Source organism: Mustela nivalis, assembly GCF_964662115.1.
Source record: "Mustela nivalis genome assembly, chromosome: 2".
In the NCBI taxonomy this organism is placed as follows: Eukaryota; Metazoa; Chordata; class Mammalia; order Carnivora; family Mustelidae; genus Mustela; species Mustela nivalis.
In genome coordinates, this window is record NC_139021.1 from 51349553 (window position 1) to 51372620 (window position 23068).

A 23068-nucleotide genomic window follows, 5' to 3' on the forward strand; every position below is an offset into this window, starting at 1 on the left:
TTTTTTTTTTTAAAGATTTTATTTATTATTTTATTTGACAGAGAGAGAAATCACAAGTAGGCAGAGAGGCAGGCAGAGACAGAGGGGGAAGCAGGCTCCCCGCCGAGCAGAGAGCCCGACGCGGGGCTCGATCCCAGGACCCTGAGATCATGACCTGAGCCGAAGACAGCGGCTTAATCCACTGAGCCACCCAGGCACCCCATCATTGTTCTTTCTAATATAAACTTGTATATAAAAGAGTCCTTTTAGGAGGAAAAAATAAACATTTTATCATAATGATGCCATTCAAAAAAATTAAAGTGAGTTAAATTTGGCAAATAAGAGGTCTCCTATAAGGTAATCATTTAAGAACCTCATAAGCATCAATGTATATCTAATAAAATCATGGTCTAAGAAAAAAAATCTGGCAAATACCAGTGTAATTGCTTTTCTGCACTGTTTTCCTATTCTTAATATGCCTTCCTGCTGGTGAACTTTACCAGGACCATTTGTTATAAAATACTTAGAAAAGTCAAATCGACGTACTCGTCAAAACAGTATGATAGATACTGCCGTTTCCCATACATACATACATATACATCCTCCACATATGTACAAACACACATCTTACTACAGAAAATGGAAGTCACCTAACAGCAGTAGAGTCCTACTATTATTAGGCATATATTAACGTATATATTGTCTCATTGACTCATAAAGAGATTAAGTATCTCAATTTTACAGATGGGGAAAGTGAGTTTCAGATATACCAGGTGATTTTCCAAAGGTCACATTCCCAGGAAGGTAGAATCAGGATAAGATTTCAAGTGCTTTGCTTCTTTAAGCTATTTCTTTTGATTCTGTGACTCTACTTTTTCCACACCTTTGTCCTTAAAAAAACATTTCAGGGATTCAGAAAAGCCTCACATTTTCCCTCAAATTGGTTCTGGTACAGAAACACATGCACACATATAATTCCATTAAAAAGGTTTTGAAATGAAGATACTTAATCACTTCTGGTGGACATTTACCCACCTATGAAGCATTCCCACTACAAAGGTACAATGAGAGGAGTTAGACAGCTGACGTGATTGTGAATATGTTTTAAAGTCCAACCTTGATTCCTCCATTTAACAGCTGTGTGACCTTGAGAAACAAACTGTCATTTTTCTAAGCCTCAGATTCCTTGCCTATAAAATGGGTCTAAGAATACTACCCACTTCATAAGGCTGTTCCGTAGACCCCTTAGCTTAGTGCCCAGCGCTCAGAGCCGTGAAAACAAGCTGTCTGCAGGTTCAAGCAGGATGAACAGAAGAGCCATCTCGTGGTCCCTCGAACTGCTGTCACTTTTTGGAAGCATGTTTCCCACCACTAACTGTGGAGTGTTTTGCAAAGTGAACTTTGTAGGTTTTTACAATGAGAAGCAATTAACTCACCTGCTGGGCTGTCCTATACTGGCTGTTGAGAGGACTGGATGGTGGAAGAAGCTAAGCTGCCAAAGTTCAAAAAGCAAGTTCCTCAGCTGAGCTACAGAAAAGGAAAAAAGGTCACTTTTGCCTGACTTTTGCTCTTGGCTATCAAAGGTGAACGGTTTTTCACAGCATATTCCCCATGTGCTTTCACAGGCCCCTGGAGGATGCTTTTGATAGGAGGTTGGAAAGAAATGTTAAAGAAGTGAGATGTCTAAACTAAGCTTCCTCTCTGCGAGAAGCTACCTCCTGTTAGAACTACTTCTAGCTCCACTGCAGTGCACCTTGAAAAGGACCTCTTACAAAGCCAAAGATACAAATAAAGAACAAAAGTGTCTGCTATGACTCTCCCTTAAATTGCTTTTAGATTAACTTTGAAGGTTTTAACGAACGTTTTGGGACTCACCTGGAAGATAACTCAGAAGGTATGCCCAGATTTCAAGTGAATGTTGATAAATGCACTTCCACCTGGCAGGGTACAAATAAAGAACAATTCAGGGTTATTAGCATTTACCTCCTGTAAGATTACAAAATCACAGAATTTGCAAGTTAAATTACATATAGGCAGTACTAATGTGCAGAATCTCCACAAATGAAAGCGTCGTCTGCACAAAGCCTTTATCACTACCTGAAATGAAACAAAACAAAACACTCAACCAAAAAAAGAATTTTGGTATGTAAGAGGCAAAGTAATTTGTTGGATCATATTGTTTTTCTGGTTTTAATGAACCAACAAGGTGCTTTCTTATCATATGGAAAAGCTTAAGAGCTAATATTCATTATTATAGAAACATCCGCATGGGCAAGAAATTAGCAATTATAGAAAGTGAGTGAGGAGTAAGTCTCAGAACATAAAGAGATCCAACTTGGACACAGATGGCAGCATTTAAACTAAATTTTATCTATTCAAAGAGAAACGCATGTAAGTAATAGAAGTAGAAAATGCGCCTCTGCACTTCCCAGTTAACTAGAACACTCAGTGTCATCAGTAGTTTTTCAAGCATGTATTAAGATCTAATGTTTTGTGTGATGCAGCTCTTAGCTTTCCAAACCACCATCAATGGATAATATAGTTATAAAATGACTCTTTCAAGGCAGGAGGGAAATAAATTTCCTTTCAACAGGAAAGTAGTGGGATGCAGTATTGTGGTAAATTGGATTATTGTATTCAATTCTTTGCTCCTTCCCTATTATAAAATCATTAATCTATTCTCCAAGCCATCTAGTCTCACAGCTCTTCCCACTGTGAGGATGCTTCCTTATTCCCACTGACAATGGGGTTGGCCATGTGACTTTCTTTGAAATGTTTATGGATATAATCAGAGCATAGGCATTAAAAAAGTGTATGTGAGATTAAGAGTCACTTATGGTTTGTCTCCCTCCCAATCCCATCTTCTTTCATTTATTCTTCTCGTACCCACTTAAGCCTCCATGTTGCATCAACTGAGGGTTGCTGGGGGGAGGGGGTTTGGGAGAAGGGGGTGGTATTATGGACATTGGGGAGGGTATGTGTTTCGGTGAGTGCTGTGAAGTGTGTAAACCTGGTGATTCGCAGACCTGTACCCCTGGGGATAAAAATATATGTTTAGAAAAAATAAAAAATTATATTAAAAAAAAAAGTGTATGTGGTCTGCCTGGGCATCTCTGATAGCCATGAAAAAAGTACACCCTTAGAATACCCCAAATGAGATACATAAGCCATAACCCAAATACGGAGTCAACCAGACTGGCCCAGCCAGAATGCAGCTCTGCTCCTGCAGATCCGCAGCTACAGAAGTGAGAAAAATAGAAATTTTAAATTGAAAGCCTCTGAATTCTGGGGTAATTTGTGTAGCATTATTGAAGCACTAGACGTCTTAGCAAGTAGGTAGACTTCAGAGTCAGAGGTCTAGATTTGAATAGCCACTCTGCAGCTTACCTGTGTAACCTTGGGCAAATTTCTCAACAGACCTGACTCTCAGTTTCCTCATTTGTAAAATGAGTGTAATGATGTCCATCTAATAGTACTGAGGCAATTATTAAGTAGCATGTAAAACACATGTACATGTAAAACACACTGTATACGCCTAAGATATCAGTTACTCTGTAAATTGTTGTTGTCCTCAATGTCATCATCATTGTCAATCGTCATCATCATCATCTTTAAAATGAAGCCCTTCCTTCTCCAGGCTTCACTGAGTCAATGGTAACTTACATCATGAAATAGCTGTGTAAAGCATTTACAATGGTGTCTTGCACAGAATAGACACAATAAATATTTCTTTCTTAATCAATCTTTCCCAACAGGTATATGTAGAAATGAGACTCATGATTTGTGTTTCAATAGCATCCTATGCCAAATAACCGCAGTGACCAAAAATATAGTTTATTTTTTTATTTTTACTTTTTTTGCTAAAAGTGATTCATTTAAAGCCACCCTCTTAGTCCACCCCAGACTGAGGCAAAACAAAACAAAACAAAACAAAGAAACAAAACCTTATATTTCTCTGGTTCTCAAATCCATCTGATATTTTGAACCCAAAAGTCTGTGTAGTACACACACACATACACGCACACTACATACCCTAAGTACTGCTATGAGTCCCCAGTAAGAATGTCATAAAGATCTTGAGATACAACTAACTGTCTTAGACTGTTTGAACTGCTATCACAAAGTACCATAAAATGAAATGATTGTCTTAAACCAAACAAAAACAAAACAAAACAAAACAAAACAAAAAAAAAACATTTATTTCTCACAGTTCTGGAGGCTAGAAGCTTAAGGTACCAGCATGCTCAGGTCCCTGGTGAAGGCCATCTTCCAGTTTTATAGATGGCTATTTTCTCATTATGTCCTCCCGCAGTGGAGAGATCATATCTATTTCTTCTTATAAGAACACTAATCCCATTCATGAGGGTTCAACTCTTATCACCTAATTACAGCCAAAGGCCTTATTTCCTAAAATCATAACACTAGGGGAGTCAGGATTTCAACATATGAATTTGAAGGGAACACAACATGTAGCCCATAACATCTACCTTGTGACTTGGCACCACCAACTTTGCTAGACTCCACTACTGCTTCCACTGGGTACCACCATATCATAATCTTCAAGGTCCCCGACACTGTGGACACATCCATATCATTGCTTGTGCTACTCACGTGGTGAATACCAAGGTACCAAAGCTACACGGTGTTCTAACTAATGGGAGAAACTGATCTTCTTTCCCAACCTTCCCAATCTTGTCAGAAATAAGCCAATGCAATAATCTCTTCTGTCCTAATATCTTAAAGAGGTTTTAGTAAAAGTAATTCTTTCACTTTTTATTTACAACCCTCTCTCCCATAATATCCAAAATTAAATCTACCACAGAAGGAAGTCAGGAGAGAAGAAACTGGACTTGGAGCACATCTGAGAGATGGGCACTGTTCTGTGGCTAGTACTGTCCCTCTGGTTTGACAGCTAAAGCTTTGCTATAGGGGCAAACCTGTTTACTTTGCCACTTCCTTTAATATGAATTATTTTCCATGAGGTGCTTCTGTCCCTCTTTTGTAAATTGCCTTTCAGCATATATAGTCTCACTGATCTACAAGACCTACTCACACAAATTCAGGCTTATAATGGTATTGCCTAGAGCCTCCTGCTACAAGTATAGTGTCATTTATTTGGTGTAAAACAAAATGAACAAATGATGAGGAAAAAAGCTTGAGGTATTGCAAGCTTTATTCAGTTATATTCAGATACTCAGCATTATTTTATTTTTAACCACTTGGTAATCTAATAAATACCTCAAGCTTAGCATATCACACCCAATCGAACTCTTGATTCTTCAGCCCACCCCCAAAACCTGCTGTTCTATAGCATTCCCAGTTTGGTGAAAAGCAGTTCTATCCTACTACTCACTCAGGCCAAAGACTTCAGGCCACCTTTGACTCTTCTGTTTCTCACATTTCAGATACAAACCATCAGCAAATCCTTTTGGTTCTACATGCAAAAAATATGGAGAGTCTAGCCACTTGTCAGGTCTCCCGTCACTACTGTATTGATTCAGGCCCCTATCACCTCTCAGCTGGACAGGTGTAAAAGCCTCCTAAGTGATCTCTGCTTTCATACGAGACCATTTATTGTCTATTCTCAGTAGAAGCCTGAGTGATCCTTTAAAAAATATAAGTCAGAAAATATCTTTGTTCTGCTCTTAGTCTTTTTACTTCTTCCCATCTCACAGTAAAAGCTTAAGCTCCCCCAATATGGTACTCTTCATCACCTGGCACCCTGGTTCTTCTCTTGCTCCCTCCTCCAGCCTTTTGATCTCCCTGCTGTTTCTTGATTTTTCCCAGGTCTGCTCCCATCTTAGGTATTTTATTCTAGCTGATCCCTCTGCCTGGAATGTTCTTCCTCCAAATATACTCTTGGCTCACTCCCTAACCTCCTACCAACATTTGGTCAGATCTCACTTTCTCAGCAGACCTATCTTAACCCTATGAACTGCCTCTCCCAACCCCACCTTCACTACCCACTTCCCCGGTTCCCCTAACCTGATCTATTTCTTCATTGTTTTCAGAGCATTATCTGCACCTATCATAATAAATAATTTACCCATTTATTGTCTCATGTCTTTTGTCTATCTCCCCTCCCTCATCTACGTTTCATGAGGACAGGGGACATTATCTGCTTTATCCATTAAACACTGCTGTCCATATAAATGAACATATAACAAAAGGAGGAAAATCAAATTGTTTCATAAAATAATATCAGTTAGTACTTGCCACATTGGTGCTTTGCAGATGGCTAAAAAGAGTTCTCAAATCTTACAAAACAAGTCTTCTTCCTTCAATTATAGAGGTATTTTTTAAAGTATTCTGTATACACGCCAATAATCCTTTGCACTCACACACATTCTAATTATTTTATCCATTTCAAATGTCTAATAGATAAAAGCTTCACATTCGTTGATTCTCTACCTAGTCTCCTGGGACCTAAGAGGTATGAACTGATATGCAAATGGCAATTAGTCCAAATGGTTACATCATGGTATAATTTTCAGTAGCAGGAAAATGTCAAACATAGCTAATGTAAAAATGATACAGATGACAGATGCTCTGGACAGAATGTGGAAGACATTTTGAACAAATAAAAGTAAATTTAAATATCAGCTTCACAAACACATCTTATTTACATTCCCTCTAAAACAGCATATGCTTCTTCAAGCTCATACATATATTTCAAACATAACAAGTCAAAAACAAAAGCTTTTCTCTCCATTCTCCAAACTTCTTCTTCCTTAGGAAGAAAAGTAGCACAAACAGCTAACCAGATAGTCCCTCTTCTTCACAGCTATTTAATACCAACAGCCGAGTTCTGTCAATTCCACTCCATTAATGTCATCAGAACCACACCCTTCTCTTTGTAATTATTATATGCTGCTGTCACCACAGTTGATCACCATTTCTTGCCTGGACTATAGTGACACACTCCTAAGTGGATATCCACCCCAGATCTTGCCTTTCTCAAATCCATCCTCCACAAAATGCATATCTGATCTTGCGAATCCTCTGCTGGAAACCCCTTCAATGATATCCCCTTGCTTTTATTTTATTTTATTTTATTTTATCTTATATTTAGAGCACAGGAGCAGAGGGAAGGGCAGAGATAGGGGGAGAGAGAGCAACTCAAGCAAACTGCCCACTGAGCAGAGCCCAATGTGGGGCTCAATCTCACAGCCCCAAGATCTTGACCTGACCCAAAATCAAGAGTCAGACACCTAACTGACCAAGCTACCCAGGCAACCCTCCCTTTGCTTTTAAAATCAAGTTAAAAAAAAAAAAAAAAAAGTCTTAACATGGCTGACCAAAAACATTTGATATCTTACTATTCCCTGTCTCTTAAGATTCAAGTAAAGGCAAAATTTATGTTTGAGTGTAAAAGTACACAGTAGGATATTTTGAGAAAGGTAATTTAAGTTAGGTTCCCCCAGTATGAAACATGAGACTAAGATTTGAATGCAAGGAGAGGATACCAGAAAAGACACGGGAAGCATCAGACAGAAGAAGCCCTCAGCCAAGAACCACAGGTGCTTGCTATAGGATACCTGTTATAAATGAGAACTATATGTATCTAGGAGATAAGGTAGGGTACCAGCAGCATCTGCTATAAGTCTTACAAACAAAATGAGTCTTTGCCCCAGTAAAATAACCAGGTCAATAAAGGACCTTGACACTATCATAATATGAATAATGGCTGAAGGAATAAAGACTGTTCCACCTAAAAAAATATATATATATACAAAATTAGAAATTTAACTCTCCCCTTAAGAACACGTCCTCAGTAGTAGAGGGAAACTGAAAAGCAAATCACTTGGACATTAAAGTTCTTTTGCTTATTCAATTTCTGTATTGTAATTCTTTTTCCTTATGTTCATAAAAAGATGAGATCCGGAACTTTTATGACCTAGGGAGTTATATAAAGGATATATTTGCTAATGAATCAATTAGCCTAAAATGAAATTAAATTTGGATATGATCTGCTCTCTATATTAAATTGGCAAAACTCTCTGCTGTATTTGCCATTCAGTATACAGATATAAAGATTCTCTTGTGATAAGGATATTTTAGTATGTATCTAAAATCTAGACTTACAATTTTAAGAACTGAAACATGTTCTAATTAGTTACAAAATATAATGAAACATGATTAATGTAGGAGATAAATAGTTCTCAAATTATACTTTTTAATCACTTCAAACATATATGAATTACTAATGCATGTTTTTGAAGTTCATGGCCTTAAAGTTCTGCCTTTCTTCTCAAAAAATAATTTCAAAAGGAATTTAAACAACCGGACAGCTTGGGGTTCAGAGATGGCTGTCACACTTCACTATATTCTTTCTCCAGAAGTTTGCAACAAGCATGCTTAAAAATAACAGTGCTCCTGACAGCTTCTAAACCCTAACCCAATGGAGAGCTTTTATACTTTGACACATAGTAACTATCAACAAACCTTGAAATTCTGTCCTGTGGTAGAGGGGTTAAACTTTCTGATGGCCACAGGGACAGACTTAAGACAAAAGTGGGAGAAGGATTTCGGTTCAAATAAAGGTGGAGAGGGGCTCCTGGGAGGTTCAGTGGGTTAAAGCCTCTGCCTTCGGCTCAGGTCATGATCCCAGGGTCCTGGGATCGAGCCTGCATCGGGCTCTCTGCTCAGCAGGGAGCCTGCTTCCCCCTCTCTCTCTGCCTGCCTCACCGCCTACTTGTGATCTCTATCTCTCTCTCTCTGTCAAATAAATAAATAAAAATCTTAAAAAAAAAAAAAGATGAAGAAAGAGGAGGAAGAGCGGGAGCAGGGAGGAGAGAAAAAAGTACTTTAAAATAGCTAGTTTATTTTTAAAGATTGGCTAAAGCTAGCAAGAGAGTTATCTAAGCATAGATTTGGCTTGAGAATTAGAAATAACTAACAAGCACCCAGTTGTTTGGACCAGATCACTTCAAGGTCTGTTTTCTAATTCTGAGATTCTAGGGCTTATCTGGCAGTAATGTATAAGATGAATTAGAGGAGAGGACAGAGACAGAGAAACCAATTAAGCATCTTAATCATACAGGGAAGAGGCAAAGTATAACTACAGAATGATCCTGGAAATGGAGAGCAGCAAATAAACATGAGAACATGGAGTCTGCTCACATGAGAAGGACAAGAGAGTAAGGATTCAAAGACGACAGCAAGCTTTGGAGCCTATGTGTTGGGAGGTTAGAAACCACTAAGAGAAACAAGAACCCGAGAAGAAAGAGCAGATCTGGGAGAAAATAAGAGATCCACTGTGAGTTTAAGTTATTACCTGATACAGTTACATATAACCAGGAGGTAACTGGAAATAGGAAACTGGATCTTGAAGGAGAGGGACTAGGCATACAGCAGTGGAAACCACCTGCACATCCCTGGTTGTCAAAGCTATGATACTAGAAAGGATTATCTGCTTAGAGACACTATAGAGAGAAAAGAAAACAAACAATGAAAGATATTTCTGTGATATCTAAATTTAAGAAATGAGGGGTGGGGAGAGGGGGAAGAAGGAGAGAAGAAGAGGAAGAAGACAGGAAGGGAGCGAGCGAAGGTGGGAGGAAGGAAGGAGCAAGGAAGAAAGGGAGGGGGAAGACAGAAGGGAGGGAGGGAAGCCACCTCAGCAAGACCGTTGCAGATAATGAGTCAGTAAAATATTTTATATAAATGAGGAATAAAATAGTCCTAATTAACAAATGACTTTGAAAACTTTACTTGCATCATAACTTAATATTCTAATTGGAAAAAAAAAACTCTGACTGGCAGAATTATTTTCTATTTTCCATATTAAGAGGCAACCTCCTAGTTATATAAGGGAATAGTAAGCCTGAAAGTCATGATACACTCACTGCTTATTTATGAGGAAGCGTCTCTTGCTCATTTCAAGTTAAAATGAGATGACAGTGCAAAATACTGTTGTGGCTATCGTTGTGTATGTGATTGAACTCTTGGGATTTATAACTGTTGCATTGTTTTACTTCACCTAATGATATTGGATTACAGGTATCCAGTTTTATGGATTTGAAAAGTGTTTTCACATGCTTCATCTCTTTCAACTCCAATGAACATCCTGTGAACTAGATAAAGTAGGCCTACTTAGTAAAGCTTTAAGTGGCAGGCCCCAAGTGAGGGGCTGTTGGAGCCAATGCCCTGTTCTTTCACTCCCACACACTGACCCTCTGCCTTTGTAGGAACTTGTGGTCTCTCCCTTGTGAATTTGGTCATGCAGCTGCAGGACTCCTTCCTGAACATTTATATTCATAGAAATAGAGAACATTATGGTAAGCTACCTTTTATCAACTGATCGGTCCCTTTAAGCAGCAGATGAGAAAATAAGACAAAAGAGACTTAGGGACTTGTCCTTGAAGCCATCTTTCAGTTCATTAGGACAGAAATAAACAGGCAATAAACAACAGTTATCTGTTATCTCTCCATAAAGGATAAAGATGAGACTAATTTGTCATAAAAGTAGTTCTGGTTTTTGGTTTGACTTCTTTTCACACTAAATGAAAACATCTGGTGACCAAGGTGAATAAAACTATAAGGAAGTTTTTGGAATCTCTATTTTATAGACTTCTAAAATTTTAAACATACTTAAAGTCAGTCAGTCTTCTGCTCCCTCGTTCTCTCTCCTTTTCCATCTCTCGTAAATAACTTGAAATAACAGTTAACAGCCTAGAGTAACTTCCTGGTCTCTAGTCTTACCATTCCACCATTTTATTACCCATTTTCTTTAACCTATAAAAACTTCATTCTCACCTTTAATTACTCCTCAAAACATCTACATCTCAAACCCTTGGCTGCTCTCCTCTTCTATCAGAGGCACTCAGTATAGATGTTGTTGTTGTTGTTGTTGTTTAAGATTTTATTTATTTATTTGACACAGAGAGAGAGAGAGAGATCACAAGCAGGCAGAGAGAGAGGGGGAAGCAAATTAAAGACAGAGCATCTAGGGGCACCTGGGTGGCTCAGTGGGTTAAGCCTCTGCCTTCAGCTCAGGTCATGATCCCAGGGTCCTAAGATTGAGCCCCGCATCGGGCTCTCTGCTCAGCAGGGAGCCTGCTTCCCTTCCATTCTCTCTGCCTGCCTCTCTGCCTGCCTGTAATCTCGGTCTGTCATATAAGTAAATAAAATCTTTTAAAAAATAAATAAATAAACTGAATCATATTTAAGATTATTTCTAGAAGACTGCAATTATTTTCTTGTATTTTGAATCCTTGGATCATTTTTTAAAGATTTTATTTATTTATTTGAGAGAAAGAGAGAGCACAAGTGGGGTTAGGGACAGAGAGAGAGGGAGAAGCAGACTCCCTGCTGAGCTGGAATCCTGATGTGGAACTCAATCCCAGGACCCTGGGATCATGACCTGAGTCGAAGGCAGCCACTTAACTGACTGAGCCACCTATGCTCCCTTGATATGCTTTCTTAAGTGGGAGATAAAAGAATGTTACACATCTAAAGGTATGAATTTCAGAAACTGTGTTTATATCTTAGGACTGAGTCTGTGACTATTACCTGAGTCACATACCATGACAAGAAAGGCTGGTAATCATCCTTTACCCTATGCATCAAATCTCTCATGAAATCTAAGACAGGTTTGTTTGTTTGGGGGTATTATAATATTTGGCACCATGTATCAAGCAATTACTGTATGTCAAAAGCTTTACCACAACCTTGCAAACTGGGTCTTATGGAATCCAATTTGCAATTAAGAAAACCAAGGTTCAGTAAAATTCAGTGACTTGTACAATATCACACAGTTAATAAGCAGTAGAACTGGGAATCTACCGGGATCATCTCACTTTAAAGCTTATACTCACTTCACAAGAATAATTATATCAGAACATCAAGATAGATTTCATAAATCCTAGGGGGTATTCATAATTGTCCTAGGTTCTTCCTTTTTCTTTTCCAAATGTAGAGTTCAATAAATCATCAGTTGTATATAACACCCAGTGCTCTTCACATCACATGCCCTCCTTAACGTCCATCACCCCATCCTCCTATCTACCTCCCCTTCAGCAACCCTGTTTGTTTCCTATAGTTAAGAGTTTCTCATGGTTTGTCTCCCTCTGATTACTTCACATTCAGTTTCCCTCCCTTCCCCTATGATCCTCTGAGCTGTTTTTGTTTTTGTTTTTTTTCCACATAGACTGTTCCTAAGCAAAGACTAACTCAGGTCAGCAAAGCCAGGAATCTAAGTTGAAATGCTGAAGGAAAGAAATGAGGAAGGGAAGTAGGAAGAGAGAAAAAAGAGAGAAGGAGAGAAAGGGGACCGGGTGAGGATGGGAGGGACTCAAAAGACAATTTCCAACCCCTCTTCTTCCATTCTACCCTGGGTGCATCGCAAGTTCAAAATAACTCCATGGTGTCAGCAATTAAGCTCTAACAAATGAGGCAGGTGTGTTCTTTTCTAGTAAGTGCATAGGTGGGAGCCAATCTCATAGTTCAATTTCTTTCTTCCACTTTATCGAATATAACATGCTGTGCACATCACAGTTCTTTAGGACAAATGCATTTCAAAAGAAAAATTAGTCTGGAACATTGAAACTTGCAACTGTGTATATTTTACCAAATGTCAATCTCTATTTGCCGGGTGATTTGAGTTGGTCTGGTTCATTATGCAATTCTAAGCCTGAGAAAGTTATTTCAAATAGAAAAAAAAATGACTTGTCCCAAATCTTGGACTACATGCAGTTTGCAAAAGTACAATTTAAGCCATTTTCCACCATTCAGTTATAATTTTGCTCTCTACTCCCCCTGCTTCCAGCTAGGTTAGAACCTCCTGACCATAGGAAAAAGTGCCTCAAGTCTTACCTTAATTCTTCCATTTTGAGGTAATTTCAGATAACAGCACATACTTATTCAAGAGTCTACCATACCATTCTTTTTTCTCTTCTTAAAAGCTAACCTGATATTTTTTTCAGGTTTCTCTTCAGTTTTGTCTCACTCTTCATTAATGGATCAACTGCAATGTTATGATCATATAAAAAGGATACTTCTAGATAAAAAAACTTCTCACAATGGGCATTTTCTATCACAATTATCAAATTCTTCCCTGAGACATGTTTTAATATAATGTGGAGAATTAAATTTAAACCTCTGTTATTCTCTTTACCACAATATTCTAAATTGCTGCTACTGGAAGTGACTTTAGAACATGTTTTATGAACAACATTTGTGCCAATAATAATAATAATTGTAATAATAACGTTCATTTTATGATTATATGTACCAGTGTTTCAAATTAATTATGTCAACAAAATACCCCAAAGAAGACCATTTCATTCTATAATTCAGATTATATTCTTAGCTAAAATTCCAAGCTGAGGAATTCCTAAGTCATTGGATGTCAGCAATTTACAAACCCAATATACAGTTATATCCAAAAGATTATGTTAAAGTATGTTCCCCTCAGCAATGCACGAAAACTGTTTCATAGCTTTGTCAGCATTGGCTAGTCTGACTATAATTCTCTTTGGAAAAATTTCTTAATTTGACAAGCAAAAAATGAGACCTCCACATTGTTTTCATTTGCATACTGATAAGTTTGTTAGCCTATTTTATTTCCTAATTATCTATTAATGTCACTCTCTGTTATCTATGAGGATCTTCCTAGTGCTGTTGTTCCCAATTTGAATGAACTCCTTAAATACTAAACCGATTAACCTTTGTCACATTTATTATAAATGGTTGTCCCAGTTTAGCTTGCTTCTTAATTTTAGTCTTTTTTATTTTGGACCTGCAGCCTTTTATGTTCAAATAATTAAATGTATTGATCTTAGTCTTTATAAATTCTTCCATTATAAAGCCACCTTAATAAAATGTAAATCGTTCATGTCACTCCCATATTTTTTTTACTTCAAGTCACATTCCTCACCATAACAAACAAGACCTTTCATGATTTAGTTCTCAGTATCTCTTACAAATCATCTTTCCTCACTTTCACCCTTCAACTCTTGATCTAACCTTGCCATATTCCTTTTGTAAAGGCAACCTGCTTTCTTCCCAAATGTAGTTCTCTGTTCTAGTGCTTTCTTTTCCTTCAACACCTACTGTCCCCAGCTCCACCCTACTCTCCTGATCAACTTCTCTTTGTAACTTCCAGACTCAAATGTGTGTCCTTTCCACAATGCCCTTCCAAAGCCACTCACTCTATAGACATGGAATGATTTTCCCAAGTATTTATAGCTCATCTCCTTCATAATACTTAGAACACTATGCTGTACTGTCTCCTTCTCAACTACATGCCAGACATGCTGCACAGGCCAGTATTTACATACTGACTGGTGTTTCCACATTATTTCACACAGAGTATATGCCAGTCTTCACTGGTTAAATAAATGAATTAATGATAAAGTTGACAGTGAAGGGGATAGGCACATGTGGATACATTTCATTTGTAAATATATACAATTTTTATTCATAGCACATGATGTGAAGAGAAATAATTTAGGAGAAACTAAATGACCTACAAATCCTTTTGGTATGTGAAAACATTTCCTATGGAGTACCAAAGAGCAATGCTACATCAAGAAGCAGAAATGTGTTTCTGAAACCATGGGTCATTTAAGTTATGCCACAGCATCTGTTAAAGTAATAATAAAGACAATTTATTATGGCCTTTTGGAAGATGTGTATTTTTTTCTTTCTCATACTATACTTCTTATTTTACTCAATCTCAAGAATACATATTGAAACTTAAATATTACATCAAGGCAGAACCAGGTGACAAGACCATAATAGAGACTTTTAAGGAAAAAAAAAATAAAAGAAAAACAAGAGAAATCTTGGGATGTTGCACTGAAATGTCAGGTAAAGGTAATTTTAAAGGGAATTAGATGATGGATAGATAGATAACAAGGTTCCATTTCATTAGATACATAAACCATTTCAGAATGAAGACAACTGATGAGAATTATAAACCTTCCCAATGACTGCCAAGTAAAGCAGTCACTGATCTTTATTTCTCTTACTCTGCCAGATCAAAACGTTGATTCAGTCTCTGAGCTGATTCACAAATCACTAAACTGAAAAATACAGTGGGGGGGGGGGGTGTGGGGGAGGGGGAGAGGATGACCTGGATCTTTTATTGTACCAAGTTTTAAGTTTAAAGTGCTTTGTTAAAAATGAATATTATTGCCCTATAGAATAAAAGTGGCCTCAATAAAACAAGAATTGGTCTTATTTCAGTGAAAAAGGCTAAAAATAAAATAATCTGTATCAATTTTATATTGTAACTGTAAAAACATAACCAAGATTTCTTTAGTATTTTTTTATTGAGATGTTTCTGGAAATAGTAGAGATTAATGTAATAAACCTTAAGAATTTCCAGTTCAACAGAGCAAACTATCCAGCCCATGTCACTAAATATCTGTTTGTCTCCAACAACTTTTTTCCAGGTTAAACCTCAGATATTCACTTATTTTTTCATTTAACATAAATACTGGGTCTTTGGGATGAATAACACACTTTTCATTAAAGGCTTCAAAAAAGTAACTCATACAACTTAATAAGACATAGGCTCTCTTTAAGGATCTTATAATTTAATAAAAGTATGAAAACAAAATGATAGACATCTTAACTTTAAAATCACAATGGGGGAGAATGGTAAATTTACTTTAACTAATGTTACAAAAATGATCAACTGAATCACTTATTAAAAACATAAAATGTCTATAGTATTTAAAGGAGCAATTAATTTCACTAATAAAATTAATGAAATTTAAACCAAACTAGTATGTTCCATCTATCAAATTGGAAAAGATCAAAAAGATAAGAATACCCTTACCCTAAAGATACAAATGTAATGATCTGAAGGGGCACGTGCACCTGTATGTTTATAGCAGCAGTGTCCAGAATAGCCAAACTATGGAAAGAAGCTAGATGTCCATCAACAGATGAATGGATAAAGAAGATGTGGTGTATATATACAATGGAATACTATGCAGCCATCAAAAGAAATGAAATCTTGCCATTTGCAATGATGTGGATGGAACTAGAGGGTATCATGCTGAATTAAATAAGACAATCAGATAAAGACAATTATCATATGATCTCCCTGATACAAGGAATTTGAGAGGCAAAGTGGGGGGTTTGGGGGTAGGGAAGGAAAAAATGAAACAAGATGGGATCAGGAAGGAGACAAACCAAAAGAGATTCTTAATCTCACAAAACAAACTGAGGGTTGTGGGGGGAGGTGGGTATGGAGAGGGGGGTGGGGTTATCACATTGGAGAGGGTAAGTGCTATGGTGAGTGCTGTGAAGTGTGTAAGCCTAACAATTCACAGACCTGTGCCCCCGGGGCAAATAATACATTATATGTTAATTTTTTAAAAAAAGACAAAAATACCCATGATAAGTGAGAGTGTGGGGAAAGAAACTCCCCACTCTTCTGATAAGTGAGTAAATTACTCTAATTTTTTTAAAAGGCCATCTGACAATATGAAATTTCAATATATACATCTGTAGCTTCACCCTTTTTCTTAAATTTTTATTTTTTTTTAACATTTGACATAAGAGAAACTTGGCTATTCTCTAATGACAGTTTCTTTTTAAGTTCCAGAAGTAAAGTGGGCTTTGTTCTCTCATAATCCCCCATCTCAGGAGCCAGAAGTGCGTTAGATATTCCCCTTATTTCCCCTTACCACTTCCAACTATTACTCTACTCATGGTTACAAAATACACTCACACAGATGTGCACACGCACACACACACGCACGCACACACACTATTTGAAGATTAGGCTTCACCACGTACCATTCTTTCCTGATTCTGTCACTTTTTGGAAACTGTCAAGAGCATATGCATGCCAGAGACAGTATTTCCATTTGTGTAAGTTCTGACCACCAGATTGTGAGTGATACTGAACTGTACAACCTCTGGATCATGCATTAAAGTCCATTTCCTTCCACTTATTCCCTTTTTATTTCTGTAGGCTGCAAGGCAGACGTGGTGCAGGATTCAGTCTCTGGAGGAAGACAGTATCCTGGGAGATGATGGAGCAACAAGATAGAAAGAACTTGGCCCTGGAGGATTTCCCTACCTATACCACGTGTCTGGACTGTTATATGACAGAAACATAAATCCCCACTCTGTTATTTGAGTCCTGAACTTTAGGGGTGTGTGTGTGTGTGTGTGTGTGTGTGTGTGTGTGTGTGTCTCTCATTTCTTATCTCCAACCTCTATCTCTGTATCTCTTTACATTGTCTTAGCCTTAGTCTTACCAATCCATTACTGAACAAGTTAGAGATCACAGGGCTAGAGATGTAGCAAAGACTCGATTCCTGATCCTGACCCCAGAGCCAATACCCTTCCCATTTACATTAGGTAAAGAAACTCTTGTGGTAATAAGCAACTATTGCCACAAAGAAACATGTTACAGTGATCTTCTGGGTCTTCTCTACCCCCTTACACTCAATGGAACAGAGCGCATTGAAAGCAGTATGTTTTTCCTTTTCTGTCCCTTTTATCAGACTTTAAAAAAAAAAAAATAGAGTAGGCAGAATGGTCAGTCTCTTCCCACTTCTCACAGAAACAGCCTTCTGTTTAACAGAGGGAGCATGGCCAATTCCACAGCAGACCTGGCTATGTTCCAGACAAGGACTCAAGCTGACTCACAGCACTGGACGACGTGTTGTAGTACATCGTCGTAACTTCTATAACTTCTGTAACTTCTGACTCAGCCATGGCCATTTCTCCCTCTTCACAATTCCACTACGATAGCCATCCCTACACAAATCTTAATTTAGCCACAGGCTCATCATGCATTTTGACACCCCTGTTCTCTTCCCTCATTCTTTGTCCACCCATAGATTTTTTTTTTTTTTACAATAGTTTACATGCCTTTTGCTTATTTATTTCTTGCCCTCTGGTAAAAGAAACACAATTTGCTTTTAAAAACATATATATGGGGGCACCTGGGTGGCTCAGTGGGTTGGCCCTCTGCCTTCGGCTCAGATCATGGCCTCAGCATCCTGAGATCGAGTCCCGCGCTGGGCTCTCTGTTCCGCAGGGAGCCTGCTTCCTCCTCTCTCTCTCTCTCTCTCTCTGCCTGCCTCTCTGCCTATTTGTGATCTCTGGCTGTCAAATAAATAAATAAAATCTTTTTTATAAATAAATAAATAAATAAAATTAAAAAATAAAGACATACATATGGATACCCACATACACACAAACATATTTAATAAAAGCTCACCAAAAAAACTCCATATACCCAGCTACATGTGATAAAGTAAATATACAACAAAGTTAACATCTAATATAATTGCCTTAATATTTAAACACATCACAGCAAATAATCTCCAATATAAAAACATTTGGGATGATTTTACCAAATATCATATTATGTCTTCCCGATGTTTAGATCAATCAAAGGTAGAACATATATAGACAGGAATACCTGCTAATCTGACTCAGTATTGAGCCTATTTTTTTGTTGTTTTTAATGAAGTCATGGTTGAAAATCCTAATTTGCACAAACACCTAACTGTGAATAGTAATAATAGCAATGAATTTACTTACAAGAAAATTCTTTAAAATTCATCAAAACTTATGGTAAAATTAAAGTCTTATGATCATTCTTCAGGGTATTTGAAGAACAATGCTAGAAGATTTCATTTGTATTTCAGGAGCCAAATTTAACTCAATTATTTGTTTAGGAGTATGAAAATCAAGTAAAAGTTTTATCTCAATGTTTCTTTCAATCTTTCAAATATCTTTTTTGGAAATAATAATTAAAAGCCTGAGCTAGAGAAGTGAAATGTAATAATTCTATTTTTACTTTTTTCAAATTGCCCTTAAAAATCACAACAATGCTGAGTCGCCCAGATGGCTCACTCCGTTGAGCCCTGGACTCTTGGTTTCAGCTCAGGTCATGATCTCATGGTTGGTGGGATCGAAATCAAGCCCTGTGTCAGACTCCCTCTCCCCCTCCCCCTACTTGCTCACTCACACTCTCTCTCTCTAAAGCAAATTTTTTTTTAAAGATTTTATTTGTTCATTTGACAGAGATAACACAAGTAGGCAGAGAAGCAGGTAGAGAGAGAGGGGAAAGCAGGCTCCCTGCCGAGCAGGGAGCCCAACGGGGGGCTCAATCCCAGGACTCTGGGATCATGACCTAAGCCAAAGGCAGAAGCTTAACCCACTGAACCACACAAGTGCCCCTAAAGTGAAAAATTTTTTTTAAAGATTATATTTATTTATTTGAAAGAGAAAGATTACAAGTAGGCAGAGAGAGAGAGAGGAGGAAGCAGGCTCCCTGCTGAGCAGAGAGCCCAATGCGGGACTCGATCCCAGGACCCTGAGATCATGACCTGAGCCGAAGGCAGCGGCTTAACCCACTGAGCCACCCAGGCGCCCCTAAAGTGAAATTTTTTAAAAGATTTTATTTATTTATTTATTTATTTATTTGACAGAGAGATACAGCGAGAGAGGGAACACAATGTAAATTGTACTAATATTAAACTAATTCATTCTTTATTGATGCCCCAATTTTGTGATGGTCAGGATAGCATCCTGACCCATGAGTACAGACTATAAAGCCAAAAAGCCTTGGCAATGAACTCAAACTTCTCCTCGTACTTGCTGTGGATCTTGGACACGTTACCTAATTCTCTACTCCGCATCCCATCATCTATGAAATGGGACAAAGAAGATTCCTTAACTCATAAATTTGCTGGAATGATTATAAAATAAATGGTTGCAGGGGTGCTTGGGTGGCTCAGCTGGCTGAGCAGCTGACTCTTCAATTCAGCTCAGGTCATGATCTCAGGGTCCTGAGATGGAGTCCCATATCAGGCTCTGTGCTCAGCAGGGAGTCTGCTTGGGATTCTCTCCCTTTTCCTCTGCCCCTCCTTCTGCTCATGTACGCATGTGTGCTCGCTCGCTCTCACTCTAATAAATAAATCTTTAAAAACAAACAAACAAAAATAAATAGATGTATGCAAAGGGCATTCTAGGCAATAATTAGCTATTATTATTATTGCATGCCACAAATTCAGATAAGGCACCAGTGAGCAAAAGAGGAAAACTCTTTCTAGTCAATGTATCACAACCAGAACACCTTTTCCACTTGTTTTTTGTCTCATACACAAATTGCAACTTGTTTTCTGTCTCATACACAAACTGCACGTAGCCATAGCATTAGATGTAATGTGTCCTGTTTGTGCTGAGAATACTATCCTGTGACACACTTTAATATTTTCTACTCTTTTCTATTTGATTTAATTAATATGCTAGCCACATAACTCTTCCTCTTTGGAATCTTATGGGCTGCTTGACTTAGGCCTGGGAGCCTGAAACAATTACAATGGGAATGCTAGGAAAAGTTAAAATGAACAGATCAAATTAATGAGCTTCTGCACTTGAAGCTATGATAATTCCCCAAACTGCATGCTGTTATATAATGGGGGAGGGGTGGGGTAGACGTTGAGGTGATTTCCCCAATATCCATTATCATACATACATTACCACACACACATAAACACTTTGGGAAATTCTCTTTTTCTGCTTTGGACTTTAACATTGTTCAACTCCCATAATACAGGTTATGATAAATTTTAATAAAAATCTCCTAAGATTACGCCAGCTTCACCAGCCCTACCAAACACTACTCATAATCCATGAAACTGACTTCCAGACCTATCAATAAGTTATAATTTAGAGGTTAAAAAATCTTATCTACAAGAGCTGAGACATCATATCGTGTCTGCTCCTGGTTCAACCTCCTCAAAACAATGGAAAAACAATGAAAAATCCAGGATCATCTTCCAGCATCCTCATTTTCTCCCTTCCTGACCTCATTCCCCTGTAATGTCTCCGTCAGTGTCTCATTTTTTTTTTCATTCCTCTCTTTCTAAAATCATAGGTAGCATTTGAGAATACAAACACTGGTGGGGCGTCTGGGTGGTTCAGCAGGTTAAGCATCCGACTCAATTTTGGTTCGGGTTGTGATCTCAGAGCCTTAGAATCAAGCCCTGGGTTGGGCTCTGCGCTGACCATGGAGCCTCCTTGGGATTCTCTCTCTCTCTCTTTCCCTCCTCCTCCTCACACTCCTACCCCTGAAGCCCTACTCACCTCCATGCATGTGTTCACTCTCTCAAAAACAAAACACAAACAAAAAATTGACACTAGAGTCAAGAGACCTGAATTGGAGCCTTAGCTCACTGGAGCTTATTTAGCTCTCTAACCTTGAACGACTACTTACTTCTTAGAAGCTTAGTTTCTCCCCCTACAAAACCTGGAATACAATGAACACATTTATAATTTTGAAGTGAGAATGAAATGAGATAAGACAAGTACTTAGAATATGGAAAAGTACTCAGTAGTATTATCCATGGCCACTGCTATAAAAACTAATTCACATAGCAAGATAAACTAATCGCTCATTGTTATAAATGAGTATTTCATATTTTCACTCCCAGAACACTAGATGTCTAAAACTAAAGGAAAGAATTTCTAACTACAAAATGCCAAAGATTATATTAAACGGTAAACTAAGAATTTTTATGCCCAAAGAATGCTTTTCAACAAGTCCTAAAGTAGTATTACAGATAGCCATATATTTGACTCTGTACTTGCTGAAAAAAATGGAGAAAAAGGAAAAAAAGAAAAAAGAGCACTAGCAAAATCTCTTTTTCTCTCTGAGTTAGTCTGAAAATATTCAGTTAGATCCAAGGAGGTAAGTTATGTATCTTTCTTCTTGTAAGACTAGTATTTTAGAAAAATAATTCTTGAGAAATGATTACACACTGAACTCTATGGAAAATAAGTAAGTTAAGGAGTGAATTAGCTGAATAAAGACTGTTTTTAGCTTCATTAACAATCTGTGTGACCCCCCCCAACCCTTCCCCAATGAATCTTCCAATTTGCCACATGCTATTTTATACTTTTGTTAAAATCTATTTATGCATTCACATTACTTATTCACAGCTAGGAGATCAGAGCCCTAAAACAGAAATCACATTAAATGCTGCAGACAGAATGTGGAAAGGCTGTAAAATTACCCATCCATAGTTATGGAGCTGTTATTAACCCTATGGCAAGAGGCCAATTTACAGAAGTTATTTAAAGTTGTCATTCAGAGAATGTTAGCACTCCACTGTGGTCCCATATTTTCCACATCAATTACATTTGATTTATAAGTTTTCACTTTTGTAATGCCTAACAATTGGCCATTGGTAATATGGTCTTCTGCAGCTAGTTATAACGAAACAAAAATTATATTTTATATTTTGACAAAAAATTGATTGGGTAGATTTATGTTCTTGTGTCTGATTTCATATTGTTCCTGAATATTCAGTATCCCAAAAATCAATTTCAATGGGCTCAGCTACTATCCATGAGCTTAATTAAGTGCTAAACTGAGGCACTTTCTGCTTGGGAACAGGGTAGACAGTAGACGTAAAGGAGGAAAAGCTGAATAACTTCCAGAGATTTAAAAAAAAAAAAAAGAGTTGGAATCCAATCTTTCAGGTTTTTCCTTTCTTTTGCTATTCTGATTTGGGGATATCTAAAGAATGAATTGAATTTCGGTAAGCTAATCAGCCATGGATCCATTCTTAACTCTTGCAAGTTACTGTAGTAATATATCATTCTTTAAATTGATGCTTCAGAACATTGATCATTACAATGTACTGAAATGGTTAAAGAAGACTTAAATTATGACTGGGATAAAATGGGAGCATGACAAGAAAATGTATCCTTGCGAATCTACCCAATTATGGATGAACTTTTTGTATAATTGATTGTTTTGAGATGGACTTAGTTCATGCCAAAAAAAAATCCATGCCATCACATTGTGATTATTGTTCATTCTCATATGCTTATTAAAAAAATTACTCAATATTTTTAATGGATTAAAGCTGAGCTAAAGCGAACAGCAAAAGGAAACCAAGCACAAAGATGTAAGGAGGCAATTACTACAGAATAATTTGTATCATCTAGCAACTCTCAAAAATGCTTTCATAATTTACCATGTCTTCACAATAACCCTTACAAGCACAAATACAATTTTATAAAACTCAAATCCAAGAAAAATTAAATAACATAGTATTTATCTTATATACATTAGTCATAAGACTTTATTTTT

The 23068-nt window shown here is 37.4% G+C and overlaps 1 long non-coding RNA gene across 2 annotated transcripts in view; it reads right to left on the reverse strand.

Annotated features, from left to right (window-relative positions):
- LOC309859048 overlaps positions 1-23068 on the reverse strand; it is a 207257-nt gene that overhangs the window by 87696 nt on the left and 96493 nt on the right. Inside the window, exons 3-4 of one of the 2 annotated variants that reach the window (XR_014308504.1) lie at positions 1855-1916; positions 1440-1506 (exon numbers count right to left, since the gene is read on the reverse strand). This is a non-coding gene — a long non-coding RNA (uncharacterized lncRNA). Of the gene's footprint in view, positions 1-1439; positions 1507-1854; positions 1917-23068 lie in introns of those variants that run through there. The other variant, XR_014308503.1, reaches the window with a different exon arrangement.